The sequence below is a fragment of the Myodes glareolus genome, chromosome 7 (assembly GCF_982192425.1).
Source record: "Myodes glareolus chromosome 7, mMyoGla1.1, whole genome shotgun sequence".
NCBI lineage: Eukaryota > Metazoa > Chordata > Mammalia > Rodentia > Cricetidae > Myodes > Myodes glareolus.
The window spans coordinates 54,992,547-55,012,258 of NC_142032.1; the positions used below are offsets into that span (position 1 = coordinate 54,992,547).

At 53.7% G+C, this 19,712-nt stretch overlaps 2 protein-coding genes across 4 annotated transcripts in view; one reads left to right on the forward strand and one right to left on the reverse strand.

Annotated features, from left to right (window-relative positions):
- The window catches only part of Macrod1 (mono-ADP ribosylhydrolase 1), a 141,018-nt gene that overhangs the window by 80,500 nt on the left and 40,806 nt on the right, over positions 1–19,712 (reverse strand). The window lies entirely within an intron of this gene.
- Positions 1–19,712, forward strand: part of Flrt1 (fibronectin leucine rich transmembrane protein 1) — a 78,296-nt gene that overhangs the window by 47,745 nt on the left and 10,839 nt on the right. For both annotated transcript variants that reach the window (XR_015003191.2, XM_085693572.2), the window contains exon 2: positions 11,195–12,060. The gene's annotated coding sequence lies outside the window, so the exon portion shown is untranslated. The remainder of the gene's footprint in view (positions 1–11,194; positions 12,061–19,712) is intronic.

Sequence of the window (19,712 nt, forward strand, 5' to 3'; positions counted from 1 at the left end):
TCCTGAGTGCCTGCTCAGTCCTGGCACAAGGTAGGGGCCGGGAGAATGAGGTGGTCATGAGGATATCCTGCTGCTGAGACAGGAAAAGTCCTAGGGGTCTGTGCCCACTACAGAGGGACAAATGACAAATACCGGCAATCAAGACCTAGCCCTGCCCTGTGTGGCCTGGGCAGGATGAGCACTTAACCTCTCTGAGCCTGTTCTGCTCCTCTATGAAACAGACTTGAGCCAGGTGCTGTCTTTTTTAGTTTTTTTGTTTGTTTGAGACAGGGTTCCTCTATGTAGCCCTGACTGTCCTAGAACTCTCCCTGTAGACCAGACTGGCCTGGAACCCAAAGATCTGCCTGCCTCTACCTCCTGAGTGCAGGGATTAAAGGTGTGTGCTCCCCACCACTTGGCATCTTTTTTAGTTTTTTGAAACAAAGCGTCATGTAGCCTAGACTGGTCTTAACCTTGCTGTGGATGATCCTAAATTTCTGCCCTTCCAGCCTTCACGTCCCAGGTGCTGAAACTGTGGTTCCAGAGTCAGTGTGAGATAAACACTCCACGGGCTGAGCTACACCCCCAGGCCCCAGGAGTGTATAAACAATTTAGTATCTCTTCCTGGGCAACAAAAGGGGGAGACAAGGGCATGCCTGGGACCCAACAGTCCTGCAGCCCTAACCCTCCTGGGGACTGAGGCTCCTTCCCAGCCAGACCCCCACCCCACTCCAGGTTTCATGTCCCAGACAGTTGAAGTCCAGAGCCCAGGACGGACTGAGAAAGTGCAAATCAAATGCAAGCTAGCGTGCTGGCGGGTGGGGCCTGAGCCCTCTCGGTCCCTTGGAAACGATCTGCACAGTGTTTTTCCTGTCGGGGAGCCTGATCGGCAGCAGTTATTTATTCTTGCGTTTCCTAGTGGGTAGGAAAGCCACAAATAAGTAAATCTGGGCAGCAGGGTACAATTATTGAGCCCAGTGCTTTATTTCCCAGCTCGTCTCCAGCCTGGCCCATGGCGGATCGATGGTAATTTATGACGAGGCCCCTGGGGGAGTGAAGGTGGCAGAATAACCACCTTGCCGCTCATCACCCAGCCTGGACAGCTGTGCCTGCTCACAGGTGGCTCACAGGTGGCTATAGCATCAGGGACCGGGCAGAGAACATTGCTAGAGGAGGGGTGGCCAGCAGCCCAAGCACTGCGAAGCCCAGGCCTCATGCCTGGCCATCAAGCAGATCCCTACCTGTGGCAGCAGCATCAGGAGGGGCACCAGTGAGTCCCCAGCAAATGGTTTGGGTTCATCTTGGGTAGGGTTGGCAGAAGCAGAACCTGAGACAAAGATTAGCAACTGAGTTCTTGGAGAAAGCCCACAAAAGGAAGGTAGGGAAAGGACCAAGGACAGTGTGCCAGGCCAGGGATGCAGCACCTCTGGACAGCACCTCTTAGTCAGTTGGTCCCAGGCTGTGGTTTGCTCCCAGGAAGATGTGGGATAGGAAGGGCGGGGAGGGGGAACAAGGGATAGCCTACCGTGCAACGGCACTCGTGAGATGCTGCCAATCACATTTCACAATTTAGATGCTGATTTTATCGTGATCCGTGTTCTGCCAGGTTCTTGCCACTATAATTTCATTCTTCACTCTGGGGACATTAGGATGCTAAACTAGGACTTGGGGTGGGTGACCATGGGTGGGCCTGGAGTTGGGGGTCAGATTGCAGGATGTTCAGCTACCTGCTACAGGGACATGGCCTCCCCAGCACATGCTCCGCAGCTGGCACTGGTGGCTTGAAATGTGAAGCCTGCTGGACTTGCTCTGTAAGCCTTCTGTGACCCTGGACTAGGGCTTCCATCGTAGATAGGCAAACTGGTACCCAGAGATATCAATATGCTTGTCTCAAGGAGCCCAGCAAGTGAAGCCTTTGGAGGCCGCTCTCCTTCCCGCAGCACCCGCCCCGCAGGGGCAGCTGAGGCCTGGAGGACCCAGTGATTTGGGGCTGACCATCCATTGAAGCCTCTCTCGGGGACCTCCAAAGAATAAAAACCCTGAAGACTGGAACCACCTAGGTTCCCTTTGGACATGCTCAGATTAGTTTAGAGATAGTGGGGGGTCACTGTACCACCTTACACCAGCTCTATGTGGGGGCCCAGAGGCCCCATTTTCTGACTAGTGCTCATCAGAACTTGCAAACAGGCATGGCAGCCTCCCCCACCCCGACCGCCCCCAAATAGTCATACCGAGCCGGGCCAACAGCATGCTCCAGAGTATTAAAAAGCCTGCTATCCTGGCTGGTGTACCCTTGGCCTACATTAGGGGCTGGGTGGCCTTCTGGGTTGGCCCAGTGGGGGCTTGGACCAGCATCCCAGAGATGGCTGTGTAAGGCGCCTCATGGAGGCCTCGTTTCTATTCGTGAATACCTTCTCTTGGCTTGCCTTTTCCTTCTGCCTGGCTCTTAAAACAACAACAACAACTACAACAGGGGAAAAAAAAAAAAAAACTGGGTGAAATCAGTATTCCAGTCAGGGCAGGGGTGGGGGTGGGGAAATGCAAACAGGATGTCAAGCTAAGCAAAGGAGCTGGGTCTGGTGGGCTGCTGGAATGGGCAGAGGTGCTAACCCTGCCACAAAAGCCATAGGCTCCGGGCTTCCTAGATGCTAAGGGGAAATGGAGGCCAGAGTGACTGGAGGGCCTGCCTGGCTTAGAATCCAGGACAGGGGGAGGAGAAAGGGGACAGCTGAAGACAGAGCCTGTGTCTGGCCAGAATGAGTGGCTTCCTGTGCCCCAGTCCAGCTCACTGACCCCATGTTCCCTTTCAGACAGCCCTCCCTGTGAGTGTGCAGGCGCCTTTCTCGTGCTGGGCATGAGCTAGGGATGTGGAGGCAGGGATAAGCTGATCTTGCCACTGCTTGCCACCAGCGTGAGGACCACCTTGCTGTATCCAGACCTTAGTCAGCCTCTCCCAGAGCATGTTTTGAAGGATATTCCAGCCCTGGGGAGCTAACAGGTGTTACAAAGGCAAGGTCAGATCACAGCCACTAACAAGGCAGCTTCAGTTGCTGTCTCTGCTGCAGCTTTTAATTGCTAATGTGCCCCGTGAATCTGCAGGCAGGCACTGGGTTTGCAGCCTCTGCTGACTGAGGATAGACCTTTTGTATCTGGGAAGGCTGGTATTTCCCTCTGCCCTTGGAGTTCAGTCTTCTTCCAGGCCTGAGATATGGGGCAGGGCTTCTCCTCTTCATTGGACTGACCAGCCAGCCCCCTTATCCCTCATCTCCTTGGACTCCCGCGCTGCAGAGTGGGTACACATCTTGTGAAGCCAGGAAGTGAATGGCATCCTTGTTGAGTTTGACCAGAGGGAAGTCTGGAGCTCACCTCCTTCTGAGCACATCCTTCCTTCGATGCTACCTGCTCAGTAACTAGGAACTGGGCAAGGCATATGCGCCTCTCACCCCCATGTCTGATACAGTCAGCCCCCGGCAGAGTCCAGGCTCAGAGAAACTGAGGTCCAGGGGAGCCTGAGTGAATACAGTAAAGGAGGCCAGAAATAATGAAGGACCAGAGAAGGCTGCCTGAAAGGGACAGTTACCAGCTGGACCCAAACATCAGGTTACTGGAGTGTTTGGTGTGTACCCGCCTAGCTGTGTACCAGTGGAGACCTGTGGACAACCTCAGGCACTATCCTGCAGGTTCACATTTTTTTTTTTTGAGACAGTGTATTCTTTACTAAGTAGGCCCGGTTGGCTGGCCACTTCCCCAGTGCTGGAGTTATGAGCAGTCATACTACACCTGGCTTTCTGTGTGGGTTCTGAGATCAAACCCAGGTCCTCTGCTTGTACGGCAAACACTTCTTTTCAAACTGAGCTAAAGGCTCCCCAGATCCCCCTTCTTCTGTGTTAGGAATGGAACCCAGGACTTGATATACTAGGGCAAGCACTTTACCCGGATCTACACTCTGCGCTGGAGCCTTTTAGAGTCCCTCTGCCAGTCTGGTTTGTGCAGAGCCCTTCTGACTTCAGCAGATCCCCCCAAAGCCCAGCATTCAGGGTCAGCAGCGAGATCGTCTGTAGGGCCGAAAGTAACTTGAGGACACCAAGCACAGAGGCTTCTCCTGCTGGACCTGCCAACCAGAGTCCACTCGCCACCAAAACACAGCCAACCCTGTGGTTCACAGTGGGTCTGAGCCCAAAGCTCGTCCAAGATCACAGGTGGTCAGGGGCCCCTCATGGCTTGTAACCAAGTGTCTGCCTGGGCTGCATGTTGGGAGGGAAGATGGCTTGCAGCCACCAGGCCCTGCTGCTCCAGGATCTGTGGTACCAGGGGCCTCATTAAGCTATAGCTGCAAAGAGGTTTGTTATTAACAAAAGCGTGTGAGGCTCCTCTCCCTCCTTCCCTCTCTCCTTAAGGCAGGCTCCCAAATGAAAAGGGAACGCATAATGCAAGGCGCAGTAAGGAAGCCTGGAGGGAAGGCACTGCCTGGCTGCAAAGAGGAAGACGCATTTACCCTCTGGGGAGGCTGGCGCTGCCGCTGCCGCATTTATAAAACACTCTCTCTTTCCCCTTCTTCCCAGTTCAGCGGGTCTCTTAGGCTGTGCCTTAAGTCCTTTTGAAGTGTTACAACCACTTTCTCCTCTTTCAATTAACAACAAGAAAAGGAAGCTAATGGCTTCCTGAGCCTAGCTGTAAATATTAACAGAGTCTGGCCGCCTGGCCTGAGCAACTGCCCGCCCGCCCGCTCCCAGCCTTCCCAGCCCACAGAGACAGCTTACAGGAAGGAAGGGCGGGAGGCTCCCACCATGTGTGAAGATCTCCTGGCACAGGAGCCTCTGGGATGTGTGGGGGGACGTTGCGGGGGCTGGAGGGTATTTGTCCCTGGGAGAGGGCACAGCAAGCAGGAGTCTGGAGGCCACACCTGGGTAACTTGGATGACCACAGGTGCATGGCCTAGAGTCCCTGGCATGTCCAGCTTGTAGCTTTGAATGAAGCTACTGACGTATCTGCGGAGGACTGGCTATTTAGCAATTGGAATACTGGATGCTTTCTCTCTCGTTCCTTGTCTGTCTGTCTGTCTGTCTGTCTGTCTTTCTGTCTTCCTACTTACTGATTTTGGGGAAAGGATCTCATGTAGCCTAGGACGGCATCAAACTCACTATGAAGCTAAGGCTGGACCCTCTATCTCCTGAGGGCCGGGAGCAGCTGGAGTAGAGGCTGGCAGACCCTAGGATTCTTGCTGCATCCCTAGCACGAGCAGAGGAGACTTGGGATCCCGCTCACCTTGCCGGCTTTTCCCCTGGAGGACATCCATTTGGGACTACCTACCATGTACCCATGAGCCATGGAGACGCAGGGCAGTAAACTACTGCCTCAGAGTTCACTGAGAGCTGGGAGATGCCCAGCTAGTAACGTGCTTGCCACACAAGCCTAACCTAGGACCTAGGCTTAGGCCTTAGCACCCACAAATAAAGACAGGTACAGCAGTGTGCCCTCTTAATCTCAGGGTTGGGGAGATGGACACTTGCCTAGTTGGCCAGGTTCTAGAGACTAATGAGAAACCTTGTCTCAAATCCCATCCCCAAAACTAAGGTGGACAACTTCTGTTGGCACCTACACACATTTATGTCTGCACACACACATACACACATTTGCCCGCACACAAATAAATGACAAGAGCTTCAGTGCGTGCGGTCAGGCATGGTGGTGCCCACCAGTAATCCCAGCCCTGGGGAGGCAGAGGCAGGAGGATCAGTGTAAGACCTGGGCTGCATCGTGAGACACCACATCTAAAAACAAAAAGCCACCAAAAATGTACACAGCATGGGCTTTGGGAAATGTGGGGGTGCTTAGAGATGGAGGCAGGGGCAGGCAGGGATCAGGGAGTCTAAGGGGCCAGTTGAGGAGGACACCATAGTGGGGTGGACAGGGTCAAGGAGCCACTCATGTTGCTGGCAGAAGTAGGCCAGTTTCCTGAAACAGAGTTTCTGACCTTAGCTGCTGGCACCAGGCTCATCATCACGGCTCCCCTTGCCTGTCAAGGCCCTCCTGGGTATGGGGTCAAGGTGCAGCAAAGCCTTCTGAGTAGAGCCTGGCCAGCAGGGCAGCCTCTTCACTGGGCACTGGTAGACAGAGGACCGGCAGCTTCCCCATGGACCAGGGACTGCCACTCCAGCCCCATCCGTTAGTCCTAGAGTCACTGCCTCTCCCAAGAGCAATGGAGAAGACCAGACTAGGGCCTCCATGACCCAGCCACCCTGGCGGGCCCTCCTTTCAAACAGCCATCTGTCCGTACAGATGGGTGCCAGCCACCCTTGGACTGCCCTGCTTGGTGCCCACTCACAGCTCTGCAGCCCAGGAGCTCCACTGCCCTTGCTCAGAGGTTTCAAAGTCGCAGACCAACTCTGGGCAACCAGGGCCTCTTGGGCCCCTCCCTGCTCTTGTGTCCCCACTGCCAGGGTGATACCAATCTCCTAGCAGCAACTCTAATCACTTCCCCCTGCTTGGTTACATTGGGAGACCAGAATCCTAGAAATCCTAGAAAAGGGCCCCTTTCTCCCTAGCTCTGGTACCTGCAGAAGCAGGGCCATCTAAGAGAGGACATAACCCTTGCAGCGCAGGTGACATCTGTTCATGTCTGGTGTGGCCTCCCAGCACCAGCATCAGGGAATGGGAATAACGTCAGAGGCGCCCACACATGAAGGGAGAGGCATCTGTGGCAGAGGTCCTGCTTTTATCTCCAGAGTAGCGCTGTCCCACACGGCATCCAAAGACTGACACCTAAGGTGTCTGTCGCCTGGCCTACACACACGTGCACATACATGTACACACAGCCATGCACACATGCACGTCTGGGATTCCACTCCTCCTGGTCCCCCTGCTCTGGTTGTAGCTGACTGCCAAGAGCTGAGGCTCTGGGGAGCCACCTAGGAAACTGGCCCTCTAAGGTGCTCCCAGGAGCACTCAGCTGCTCTCCGGCAAGGAAAATGGCTGGCACCCACTGAGTACCAGGCATGTCTTCTGGGAGCAGAACCTGGAGGCTTCCTGTGTCAATCCCTTCCCTGTGACCCTGCTGCTTACTGCCCCCATCCTAGTCCCCTCATTCCTAGAATCTCCAGTTCTCCACACAAGAAAGAATGGTTTGTCTGTGTTGCTAGTAGGGTCATGTTATTCCCTGCCTGGACACTTCCGTCAGGCTCCCTGACACTCTTGGTATGAAGACCAGTCCCTTCAGCACACCTTTCAGGGTGTCCCAGGACGGTCCCTGTCCCCGTCCCTGCCTTCCATGGCGCAGGGCTTTGCTCTCAGCCCTCGAACGGTGCAAATCCTCCCACTCTCCCATGCTGTTCCCTCTGCCTCGGTTACTCTTCCTAGCCAGGCCTCAACTGTGCTGACCTTGTCCTGAGAGCAGTTTAGCCCCTTTCCTGGCCTGTGACTCTAGCTGCAGCCGTCCATCCTTGTCACTCTGCCTTGTCACTGTGGTGGCTCCAGCAGCTAAGGGGAGTGACCACCCTCAGTGATGAAAGAGAAAGAAGCAGGCCCTGTGTCTGGCCATCCTCAGAGGCAGTGAGCAGCCTCGGAACAAAGTCTGTTTGATCACAGCCTCTTCATCTAGGAAAGTAGGATACGGATGTTGCCTGCAGCCTGTAGTCCCAACGAAAGCAAATCCCGCTTTCCTAGCTCACTCCATCTCCAACCTGCTGGCTGTGAGGGGAACTCTGCCCTCCGAGTTACAGGGCACCTCTGCCCAAGGAGGGGCAACGCATTTTCATTTCAAATGTGACTGGCTAAATGGCTAGCCACAGAGCCCACCTGGGTTTGCACAGCAAACATCGGCTATCTGATTAACACCATGTACACGAAACTCTATCCCTATGAGCCAGAGGTTGAAGCAAAACAGGCGAGTTAATTGCTATACAGGAATTAATATCAGCAAGCGTAGATATGGAAGGCGGCATGAACAGTGAAGCTAAAGACCCATCAAATTCGGCAGCAAGCCCTGAAGAACAGGAGTGGGCTGCCCTGCCACCAAGTTCTCATGTGACTGTCAGGGGAGCCTGAAGGATGCCATAATTATAGGACAGTGTTATCTTCCCCAGGAAGACCACTCATCCCACCCCAGAATTCATCCCTTTCCCCCTGGGCTGGGCCTAGTGCGTCTCACATTGTAGTATCTGCTAGCTACTGGCTTCCCTGAAAGGCTGAGACCCAATAAAACTGGGCTCCTCTGGTCCCCAGTGGACTGTACAGTGCCTAGAACATGACTGGGTGAGTTTGCTAGGTGAGACGGATGGATGGTTGAATGGATTATAGGGAGAGATGGTTGTCTTTCTCTTGCCAGTACCCTCACTGGAGTTGTTGTTGGTAACGAAGAGCTGACAGATGGAAGGTTTTCCTTGGTAGACTTTAAAAAAAAAATGGTTTACTGGTAGAGCAATTAGACCAGAGTGTGGATACAAAGAAGGTCCAGGAAAGAGGGGCTCAGCTGAGCTGCCCTGTGGGGCTAAGGAGGGCCCCCATTTCTGGCCTCCTAGAGCCCAACAGATTCCTTGGTTAACCCACACGAAAGCATAGACAGTAACTCCCGGGGCATGGCTTCGTACAGTCTAGCAGGGCTCTGGGGCAGGTGCTTGCTTTAGGTGCATTTACTTGTTTCTCCCAGGCCACATGCATTTGGTGCAGTGGCAGCAGGTGGCGACCCCCGGCCATAGTTAAGCACCCGCAGGTGGGAAGAGCCACAACACTAACCAGGGCTCACACTGCCAGGCTGGCTTGGAAAGCCAATACATGTGTAAGATACCTAAGAGGCCCCTCCAGAAAGGAGACCCTAGCCAAACCTATCCACGCACTAGAGGTCCCCATGAGGCTCAGGGAAAGCAGCAGGCTCAGGAGATCCTTCCTCAGAAGCTTGGTTTTTCCAACGAGAAAGAAGAATGAAGAGATTGTTGGGTGCACTTATTAAATACCTACTGTGTGCACGGCACTAAGCCAGGCACTAGAGTATCCAGCCTTCATAGTCTCCATTTTATCCTGTTATAACACTGCCATTATAGCTGTGGGACCACATATTCAGAGGGAGGGCACCTAATGCAGGGAGGGAGGGATGATGTGAGGATTCTCACAGGAGGGAGAAACAGTGGGGGAAAGTCCCACATGTCACATGTGTGCACTGTTACAAATGTGTTTGTGTGCACATTCCTGTCAATCTCTGTGTATTCTCATGTCCGTGTGCAAATGTGTGTTTATGTATATGCATGCATGCCTGCAGAAATTATATGCATTCCTGGGTGAAAAAGTGTGGACATCTTGATCATGTGTTTGTCTATATATTGCATGTGTTCATTTTTGCACATATGCATAAATTTAAATGTGCGCAGGGATGCATATATGTTTGTATATGTGTACACTTCTGTTTTCATGTTGGGATTTTTGCACATGAGCCTAGTTTTATGCACATGACATATTTGTTCACGTGCTTGCACAGATGTCAGTGTATGAATTAGTTTCATTGTGGGGGGCAGTGGAACTGTGGGAGCTCGGGATTGCAATGGTGAGCCAGGCTGACTAGGGGCCTTAGGAGTGGTGAGCCAGCACTGACTAGTTCCTGAGAGCTGGAGGAGCCTGAATCAAGCAACAACCACTGGGATGAATCTGCCTTCAAAAGCAGAACTCTGGTTTGTGTCTGTCATGGACAGGCAGTTGGGGTTCTAGGCTCCAAGGACACAGCTCCCATCCTATGTGTGTGGTGGTCTAGCTGCCTGCTCCCATCCCCAGCAGTATAAAACAATTTCCTTGGCCTGTCCAGGAAGGCAGATGACCTCACTGGACTCTTTCCATCTCTCGCTTTCATAGAGAAATTACAGTTTATAATTGGATGAAATCACGCGGGTGGTAATAGCAATAATGGCTTAGGCTGCAGCTACCACTGCCCCCTCTGCAGGAACAGGCTTATCTTCCCTCCTAACCGACCTCATTCCACACCTGCCTGGGACTGTGCCCACCTGCTGCTTGGCATCTGCAGCCCTTCCTGGCCCTGGCTACTCTGAGCAGCTGTCTGGCTTCCTGGGAAGCATCCCTGAGAGCTCCCCTTACCCCATCGGTCCTTCATACACTGACCACATACTTTACTCTTCCCATGTGTCCTCTATAGTCTCTGTGGGCTGCAGCCATGGACAGCCACCTCTGCTCAGCACATGGCCATATTGAATATGCACCCTAGATGTGCAGGCTGCAGGCACTGAGCAGGCCTTGAACCAGCCACCTTTGGTCCTACAAAGGAAAGTACTTAGATGCAAGTGAGCCTAACCAGAGCCTGTGCTGTCATTAAAGCTCCTTTCCAAAGAGGGGGCGCCTGTGGAGGAGGGGGTGCAGTACCAGAGTTGGGCCTTCCTGGCTGGCTGCTAATGAGAGGGAGGGACAGCTTTGTTTTGTATTCCTGGCGGCAGCCTGCAGCCAGCGCCCTGGTCCCTACAGCGCGAAGGGCAGCAGGATGTGGAAGGCTGGCCCCTCAGGAGACAACTGAAGCTGCAGCAGGGAGGTCAGGGACACTGGAGACCCAACTTTGTGGACCCCTGGTGAGCCAGAAAAGTTGAGTTGTTCTGGAGGCCAGGGCCAGGATAGCCCAGTTGGAGCCTTAAAATGATACTTAGTTAAGAGAAGCTTGTGCTGGGGAAATGGAGGCTGTTCTAGGCTGGGTGTGTGGCTCTGCAAGGCCAGGAGCGCCCAAACTTTTTTTTAATTATTCACTCATTTATTTATTTCCCCTGTGTGTGGTCAGAGAACAACTGTGAGAGTCAGTTCTCTCCTTCCACCATATGGGCTCCCAGGGACTGAACTTGGGTCTTCAGGCTTGGTGCTAGATGTCTTTACCCACTAAGTCATCTTGCCAAGCCTCCAAACTTCATTTTTCTCCGCCCAGTCCTTGCAGGCAGTTACAAGGAAGGGTTCTGCATATTCCCTGGATTTAAAAAGTGATCAGTGGTGGGGACAATGACCTCAGACCCTGACCAGGCTTGCAGCAAAGTAGTATTTGTGCAAGGAAGGGGATCTAGGGATGTGGCTCAGCAGTAGAGCGCATGAAGAGAAACTCTATCTCGGAAAGAGAAAAAGAAACAAACAAGCCCAGCTACTGGGAAGTGGTGAGAACAGAGGGGCTGTAGTCATGGCTGCCTGTAGCACTTGTCCCTGGGGCTCTTGATTTCCTTGATTTGATTGTTTGTGTTGCCTTTGGCAGGTGAAGAAGTGGGGAGTAGGAGAGAAGGGCCCCACTCTGGACAGCTGCACCCAGTGGCTGAAGCAGGAATCACGCACCCTTCTGCCTCACCCACTCCAGAAGCTTCTCTCCAAGCAGGAGCAGTCAAGCATACCAGCCCCCTCCCAAAGTGGCTTCCCAAAGCGGGGCACACAGGCCTGACAGCTCAGCAGTGTGAGTGAGGTGACTGCAGCCTGTGGTGAACATCTGAACTCCTCAGAGGGGTAATAGGCCCCCCCAACAGATGCAGCCTGAGTGGCAGGAATACTGATTCTTTGGAGAGTGGCTCTCTCTCAGCTCTGTCACGCAAGAGCGCTCTCTGCACTGAGCCATTCTGCCAAGTGACTTAAAGGGATTTAAAAAGAAAGAAAGAAAGAAAAAAACCTTGGTAAAGAAAAAGGGGGTAACAGCCCCACAGAGGCATTTCAGGAGAGGTGTGGCCTCTGGACAAAGGACCAAAGTTACAAAGAGCTGCGGTGGAAGTGGTGGCCGGTGAGAGGCCACACTCCCCGGGGACTGGCACTGGGCTGTGGGGCATGCCCTGCTCAGGAGTCCCCGGGGGTGCACACAGAAAACATACCTCTCACTCCAGAGAGCCAAGCCTGCAGTGCCCGTGCCTGGGGTGCCAAAGATGCCACTTGGGGCCTGCAGCCACATCTGAAGCCTAACCACAAGAAAGACTTCAAGACCTTCTTATTCTCTGCGGGCCTCATTGTTCCTGCTGCCCCGGAGTTGCCGCCTGTGGTTGAGTGGTTCTGAGTTTGTTGGTGGCATGTGAGCGTGGCCTGGAACTGTGACGCAGTGACCCCATTGGGACCCAGTGGCTCCAGGGAACAGCAGCAGAGGAGGTAAGAGCCTGCGGCAGGGGGACCAGCGGGGCTTCCTGGTGGCCCAGATAGGTGACAAGAGTCTTTTTCCACCAGGAGGGAGCACAGTGCATGGGAGGGACAACTGAGTCCTGCCCTCTGCAGGCCCCCAACAGGAAGGTAGGGATCTTCTGCAGGGCTCTGCCAGGTGTACGGGAGACCACCTGGGAATAAGTCACAGCAGTGTCTTCCCCCTGGACCTCTCCCTGCCAGGCTTGCTAGTCACCTGCTCTGTACAAAGGGGACAGCCATGAGACTTAGTGATAGGATAGGCAAGAGCTTAGGGGACCAAGGCCATCAGCCTTGATACCTGCTATCCTTGAACTAGCAAGAATCCCAAGATCCTTTCCTTCCAGGCCTGCCCCACTGTGTGCCGAGAGATCCACAGTAGGGCTGACCAGGAGCCACTACCCAGCATCATCTCACTGGCCTCCAGGGCATCCCTTTTGTTAGAGGGTAGAGACAAGTCCAGAGAGGTCAAGTGATTGCCCCACAGCTACACAGCAGGTGACTGGCTGGACCAGCTCCTCCTGGACTCCCAAGGGTGCAGAGGGGAGTGGCAGTACCTCTGCACACAGTAATCCCAGCAACCTCAGAACCCCTCAGCGCCCTGGGCAGGGCAGGGAAGCCCCAATTCATTACCAAGATGGAAAATGACACTTCCCCACACTCTGCCCCAAGAGAGGGGCTGATTTATGACTGCGCCAGGGCCTGGGACATCCGTCAGAGCCGTGCGCTGCACACGCCGTCTGCGGGGGCATTAATAGCCGTGTTATTAGCCACTGGTGTGAAGGATGCCCTGCGGATGGGCTATTTGCTATTATTTATTATAAAGGCACGACAACCTAGCAGCTGGGCCGCAAGCACACAGCTGGACCCCGCCTGCATATGGTTCTCCTCTCTGCATCTTCAGCTTCCCCTCAGCCCCTAGGAGGAGCTAGGGGATAATTCCTGGGGCCAGGCCAAGCCAGAGGGGAACAGCAACCACCTCCCGCGGCAATCCTGTTGCTTGAAGTGCTGATGGAAAAATTTGCTCAGCTGGCTTTGTGCAGCCTCGCCTTACCCAGAGGTGGAGAAACAGAAAGGAGCACACTGGGCTTTGGGGGCAGAGGTGCCCTGGATGGGCTGTGGTGGTATAAACGAGGGCAGGTCCTCTCCTTAAGTGGACCTCTCCTGTGTACACATGGGCTATAATCGGCTGGAAAGAAACAAGGCCAGCTATTCCTAAGAGACCCCCTGGACTGACTGGTGGCTGGCCAGAGGTGCTGGTGAGCTGGGGCACGTGCCGTCACCTGCTCTTACAAACCTATGGGGAAGGGTTTGAGAGTTCAGACCTCGGAGGAAAGACCACTAGATGGCTGTTACTGGGCCTATCTCTGCACATCTAAAAAAGCAGATAGATGGGCTCCAGGTCCTCTTCCTCCCACTCCCAGGGTGCTGTCAGTTTTCTCCTCCTGCATGCATTCATGGCATGGGCACTTATGGAGATGTGCCTGCCGCTGGACAGTGCCAAGGTGGCCACCAAGTTGGGGCACAGCCAGGCCTTCTTGGGCCTGCTTCTCCAGAGCAGCTGAATTTGAGGAGCTCTGAGGCCCGGGTGGGTGGCCAGCTCTTCATAGTTCAGACAGGACATTTTGTCTCTTGTGACTGCTATAATGAGGACACCAGGTCACCATGGCCTCTGATGCTGATGGGAAGGTTCCACCTCCTCTTTTCTCCAGCTACCTAGTTCTGGGCTGCAGATTCTAGAGCCTGCCTCGTTTATTCAAGATGTGGGCTAGGGAGATGGCTCCACCAGTAAAGTGCCTGCTGCATAAGGTACAAGGACCTGGGTGTGAGATCCCAGTGCCCACATAAAAGGCAGGCATGGTGGTGCATGTCTGTAACCCTAGCACTGGAGGTGCGGCCAGAGACAGGTGGCTCTCTGGAGCTCCCTGAGCAGCCAGCCTAGCCAGTCAGTGAGCTCTGAATTCTGTGAGAGACCCGTCTCAAAAGATAAGGTGGAGAGTGATAAATACATCCCATGGCAACCTCTGGCCCTCACATACATACAGATACAAAAGATGTTTACAGAGCCTCTCTGGGCCAGGCTCATTGCGGGGGGACAGGATAGACCACACCTAAGAAGCAGAAGTTTAGGTTCAGTGGGAAGAGCCAGACACGTAATGGATGACCAAGAAACAGGAGGTCACAATTAGAAATCCTCATTCAGAACAAGGTCGATTGATTCCCTGCTCCTGAGAGGCCTCAGCCTCCATGCCAGCCTGGGATTCATCCTGATCAGCACTTTCTCCATACCTCCTCCTCTCTTCCCCTCAAGCGGTCCAGGCTCTGAGGTAGCCACTCACAGGTAGCCACTGAGCTCAGCCACAAAGATCCCGGACCAGCCCTGGTCTTGAGGTCTGTCACTTGCCCTGCTGGTCATTCTCGTCATTCTCCCTCCCACTGGCATTAAATCTGCTTCTTTTCCCGCTCCCCAAAGGAACTAAGTCTTAGTGGAGGCAGCTTTACTCCAAAGGGACCCAGGCGGCAGTATCAGGTGGAGGACCGTTTCATTAAGAGATGCTGCGAGAGAAAGAAACAAAATTACATGTGTCTCCTTTCATCTCCCTCCCCCTTCCTGGCCTGCATAGTTTAATATCGAACACTGCTATCAATATAATTAACCTCCTAAGACACAATTTGAAAGCCTTGTTTTTTAAAGCGATTCACTTTCTCTGAAGCCAAGGAGGACATCCTTGATGCCCAGCCCCACCCAGCGGCCCACGTGCTTAGGTGAACTCGCAGTTCATTTCTGGTGGATTTGCATACCTGTCTGCAATTACTGCCAGTGATAACGGCTGATACATAATGCATGCGGCATGAAATTAGAAAAATAATTAACTTTAGATTTGAAAAGAATCCCCGCCCCCGACTCTCCGGGCATTCCAGATGCTGAGTGCTACCACTGGACAAGGACTGGGAACTGAGCTGTTGGGGTGATGGGTGAGACTGGCTGGCACTCCAGAGCAGCTAAGACAAGAAAGTGTTAGAGGGTCAGGGCATGCAGAAAGTGCCCCCAGGGTATCTGCTGGACAAGCTTCAAGTTCCTGGGCCTCATCTATAACTCACATCTGGACCAGTGAAGTAATGTGGCCAATGAGGTGACCCATCTCTCTTTGTGACCAAGCAGTGCTCAGCTAACTGAGAGTAGCCCGTGTCATCCTCACAAGGACCCATGGGAGGAGACTTGGTCCCATTTCTCAGATGAAGCCCTGAGACTTGAAGCTACCCCTCTAGACAGGCCACGGCTGAGAGAAGGCAAGTCTTGTAAGGAGAGGAGCTTGCCTGGGAGGCCTCCATTCTTAGACCTCCTCCTTCAGGCTTGTTTGCAGCCAAGCCCCAGAAGTAGCTGTCAACTACCGGATGAGAAACCGGGGGACCGTTCATTAATTTTTGACGGAGATCGAGACAGCCCCAGCAAGGTAGTAGGTGCTAATCACTGCACCCTGTGGGCGGGGCCCTCTCAGCCTTCTCCCAGCAGGATAGGGCGGGGTAGGTGCCAATCACCTCACCCTGTGGGCGGGGCCCTCTCAGCCTTCTCCCTTGTGGAGCTGAATGTTGCTTCTAGCTTAATCTGCCTCATTATCAGACTCAGCCTTGGAAGGACCCGGAGGCCTCAGAAGATTTAGGAAAAGTCACAGTGAATTCCAGGAGGGGAGAAGATACTACCAGCGGCTCCAGTTTGAAGATGGAGGAGGAGAAACTGGAAGATTTGGGGTTCACATGGGCAGTCTCCATTATTCAGCTTCAGGAAACTTATATCCACATGAGTACATGCATTTGCCCTCTCCACAGGCATGTTATGGTCACAGGTCACCTCCTTTCTAATAGCCCTGTCTGGGACCTCATCTCCGCCCCCAACATTGGAGGTGGGGAGAAGCACAAGGCTTAGGTCAGTAGCATTGTGGTATATGACATTATGTTCTCTTGCTGTCTTTGGGAAGTGCCTGCGATGACCTCTTTAAATAGAAAATGGGATCACTAAGTTCCATGGCAGCCACAAGCCTGAGATAGTGTCCTCAGAAAAACTGGGCTGTGGCCACAGGGCCTTTGGCATCAGGTGTACACCTGCCCCTCCCCAGGTCTGTGGGAGAAATAAGAGGAAGGGGCGGGCTGAGGCCGTTACAGGACAGACACTGAGCCCAGCTTCCAAGATGAGAAGCGCACTTGGGGACATGGGGCAGTATGGAGTGACTTCTCCCCCAGGTCCAGCCAGGCCTTCTTCCCAGAAAAGTAGGATCCTCAGCAGCACATAACAAAGGAAACAGACCCAGGGAGGCTCTCCCAGGGCATGGGTTAGAGCTGGGACGGCCATGGGGTTCCAGCACAGGAGCCTGTGGCCCTTTTTACATGGTCTTCCTCCCTGGGACTGGGGCCATCTGGCATCTGTTCCTAATGGGAACTGAGACCATCCCTGATACTCAGCATCAGGACATTAGTCACCCCCTTCAGAGAGCTGTCTTCACTGACAAACAAAAAGAGGGCTAGGAGGCAAGGGTGGTCTGCCCATTCCTCCATATTTTCCCAGCCAGCTCAGTGTCCCCTCAAAGGCCATAAAATAACTGCTATCCCTTGTAGCATGTCCATGCTAGGCCTTGGATCTGTAGCTACCCCTGCACCTGGTCTCAGTCAGTATCCCTCACAGGACTTGGGGGACACATCCGTGCAGGCACTAGACGGCCACGAAGTACAGCTAGGAGTTGAATTTTCCCAGCTGGTAGTAGTTTACAGACGCTGCTCAGCTACCTTTGCCAGGAAGCGTGGAAGCAGAGCTGGACTCTGGAGGATGGATCAGGGTCAGAGAAAATATCCAGAAGGAGGCGGTAGAGCTGAGGTCTGCAGGCAGACTGCATACTGGTCTGTGAGGCTGAAGGCAAGCCCACACTGGGACCAGAGTGGCAAGCGCATGTGCAAAGGACCTAGGGAAGCGGGACTGAGTGCAACCTACCAGATTGCTAAGGGCCCTGAGGTTTGGAAGGCTGAGCTGCAGCCCCACCCTTTCTCCCTCTCTATGGTTGCTATTTGTCCCTGGCTGGAAGGGGATGCAAGCACAGGAGACACAATAAGCACAGGGCATGAAGAAGAAGCACAGAAGGGGGGCTGAAGAGATGGCTCAGTGGTTAAGAGCACTGACTGTTCTTTCAGATAGACCCTGGTTCAATTCCCAGTACCAACATGGCAGCTCACAACTGTCTGTAACTCCACTTCCAAGGGACCCGACACCTATGGCAAAACACCAATGCACATAAAAAAGAAGAAGTAGAAGAAGAAGAAGAAGAAGAAGAAGAAGAAGAAGAAGAAGAAGAAGAAGAAGAAGAAGCAGCAGCAGCAGCAGCAGCAGCAGCAGCAGCAGCAGCAGCAGCAGCAGCAGCAGCAGCAGCAGCAGCACAGAGGGGCAGCTAACACAGGGGCTATCCCTGTGTATAGGAGGAAGTGGGGACACAGGCTGCTCTTAGGAAGGGTGTTCTGCACGTGGGATACTCTGCACACATAATCTCATCTTATCACTTTAAATTCTCACGTAAGGGCAACTGTCAACCACATACATAGACAAGGAAGCTGAAGCCCTGAGAGGACGTATAGCCTACTTAAATCACACCGCCTGGAAGTGGTATAGGCAGGACTCGAGCCCACTGCACTCTGTTCTGACCATTGGCAGAAACCAGCAACTGCTCCAGCTCCCCCCCCCAGCTCCTCACGGCCCCCCAGCTAAGGAAGGTCACCAGACTGAACTGTCTCTCTGCACCCTCTAGTGAAGCGTCTGTATCCTGCTGTCCATCACAGAACTGGCAGGTTGTAGCTCGTGGCACACCGTCTGTGTAATCCCCACAATGACAGCCAGTGATCCCGTAAAAGTTGGGCAATTTACCAGGTTTAACTTGATGACCACATAAACTATCAGACACAACAAGGGAATGAAAAGGCCACCAGGCGTCTGAATAGTTTAAGGGCTCCTCTAGAGAGGCTGCCGTCTCCCTCCCAGGTAGGTCTGTCCTGTTCCTGCTGTTCCTGAAGCTCCTGGGGCTGAGACTGGAGTCGGCCTTGGGGAAGCAGGGTGGACCAGGGACGCTTGGGAAAGATGGATGGGCAGCAGATAGGGGGTGGAAAGGCCTTGGGTCCCTGCCTGACACTGCTGCTCCATTATCCATCAAACATCTCTGAGAGGTGCAATTTAGACTCTATTATGATGCTGAGTCTCAGGAGGCTGGGGACTGTGGCCATGAGCTAAACGGTAGGAGAACAGATGTCCACGCCAGAGACTGTGGCAGCCTTGGCTTTGGCCTTAACAAGTCTGGCCCTGCTCAGGGCACTGGCCCAGAACGGCAAGGGCAGAGGCTGTGGTGTCCCTCAAGACAGAACTCATCGGCTGGCCAGGAACAGGTATGTCTTCTGGCCAAACTCGGGCTCAGATAGAGGTGCTGGGCCACCTCCCAGGGACAAAATGAGGCAGCCTAGGAGCAAGCTGAGCCCTGTCCCACTCCTCATCCCTATTCACAAAGTGACTTGTGATGGGACCTTCAGGCTCCTTTAAGATGAGACAGGTATGCAGCTATAGGTCTAGGTGTCTGTGACCTTGGAGTGGCTGGACCCCTCACCTCTCTGTATTTTAAGTTGTGAAGTAGAAGAGGCACAGGAACATGCTGAGAATGTGCTGTGCAGGCTGCCTGTGAATACAGATGGGTCTGGCTCAAGGGGTCAGTTCTGTTGGGCATGCATGCTGTCTTTAGCTTTGGATCCCAAGGTGATGATTGGCAAGGGGATTTGGCCAGGCCTGGAGAAGCTTGGGGTGTCATACCACACAGAGAACAACAGGAGTCTGGTGAGGACAAAAGAGCCCTCAGCCCCAGCCCATAGTAATGCCCAGGCTGGCTAGGCCTCGGTCTCAGTGGAGCGTGGGAGCCATGCAGTGAGATTCTAGGCCTGGGAGCACATCTGGATTCCACAGCCTCCTGCCAGCAGAGCTGTGCCTTCAGAAGGGGCCAGTACCAATTTCTTTGTAGAAATACTTGATAAGAGCCTGTTGTGTACCAACTACTAGGCTAGACCCTAATGGGTAGGGTACCCCAAAAGCCCTAAAATAAAGCACATGCTAATTGGTGATGAGTCGGTAAACACTGAGCAGAGAGAAGACATATTCTGGGATTACATGTTCTGAGCTTTTTGATGAGGTGACCTGTGGGAAGTGTGAGCACTATGTGTCTCTGAGGATCTATTCTGGGAGGAGGGAAGTATGTCTTGGGGCAGCAGGGTGGGTCAGCTGCTTCAGAGGGAGAGGGGTATAATACAGAATGTCACAGGGCTTGCTCCCTGGCTTTGACAGCCACTGCAGTGGTGGAGGGGCTTGGGCAGATGGGTGGAGAAGGCAGGCTAGGGAACACTGCAAGACAGTGAGAGAGACGGAGGAGAAGAGGTGTCCAGGGAGCCTCAGCAGGGCCCAGCTGGATGTCAAGGCTTCTGATGCGGACTACCAAGGAGACGAGACCACGATAAACCCCAGGGGGAGGTAGAGGGTGGGACAGAAGGGCTCAGTGTGCAGGGAAGCCCAAAACCTGAGGAGCTGTGGAAGCAGGGCAAGTGGGCCAGGCAGGGTG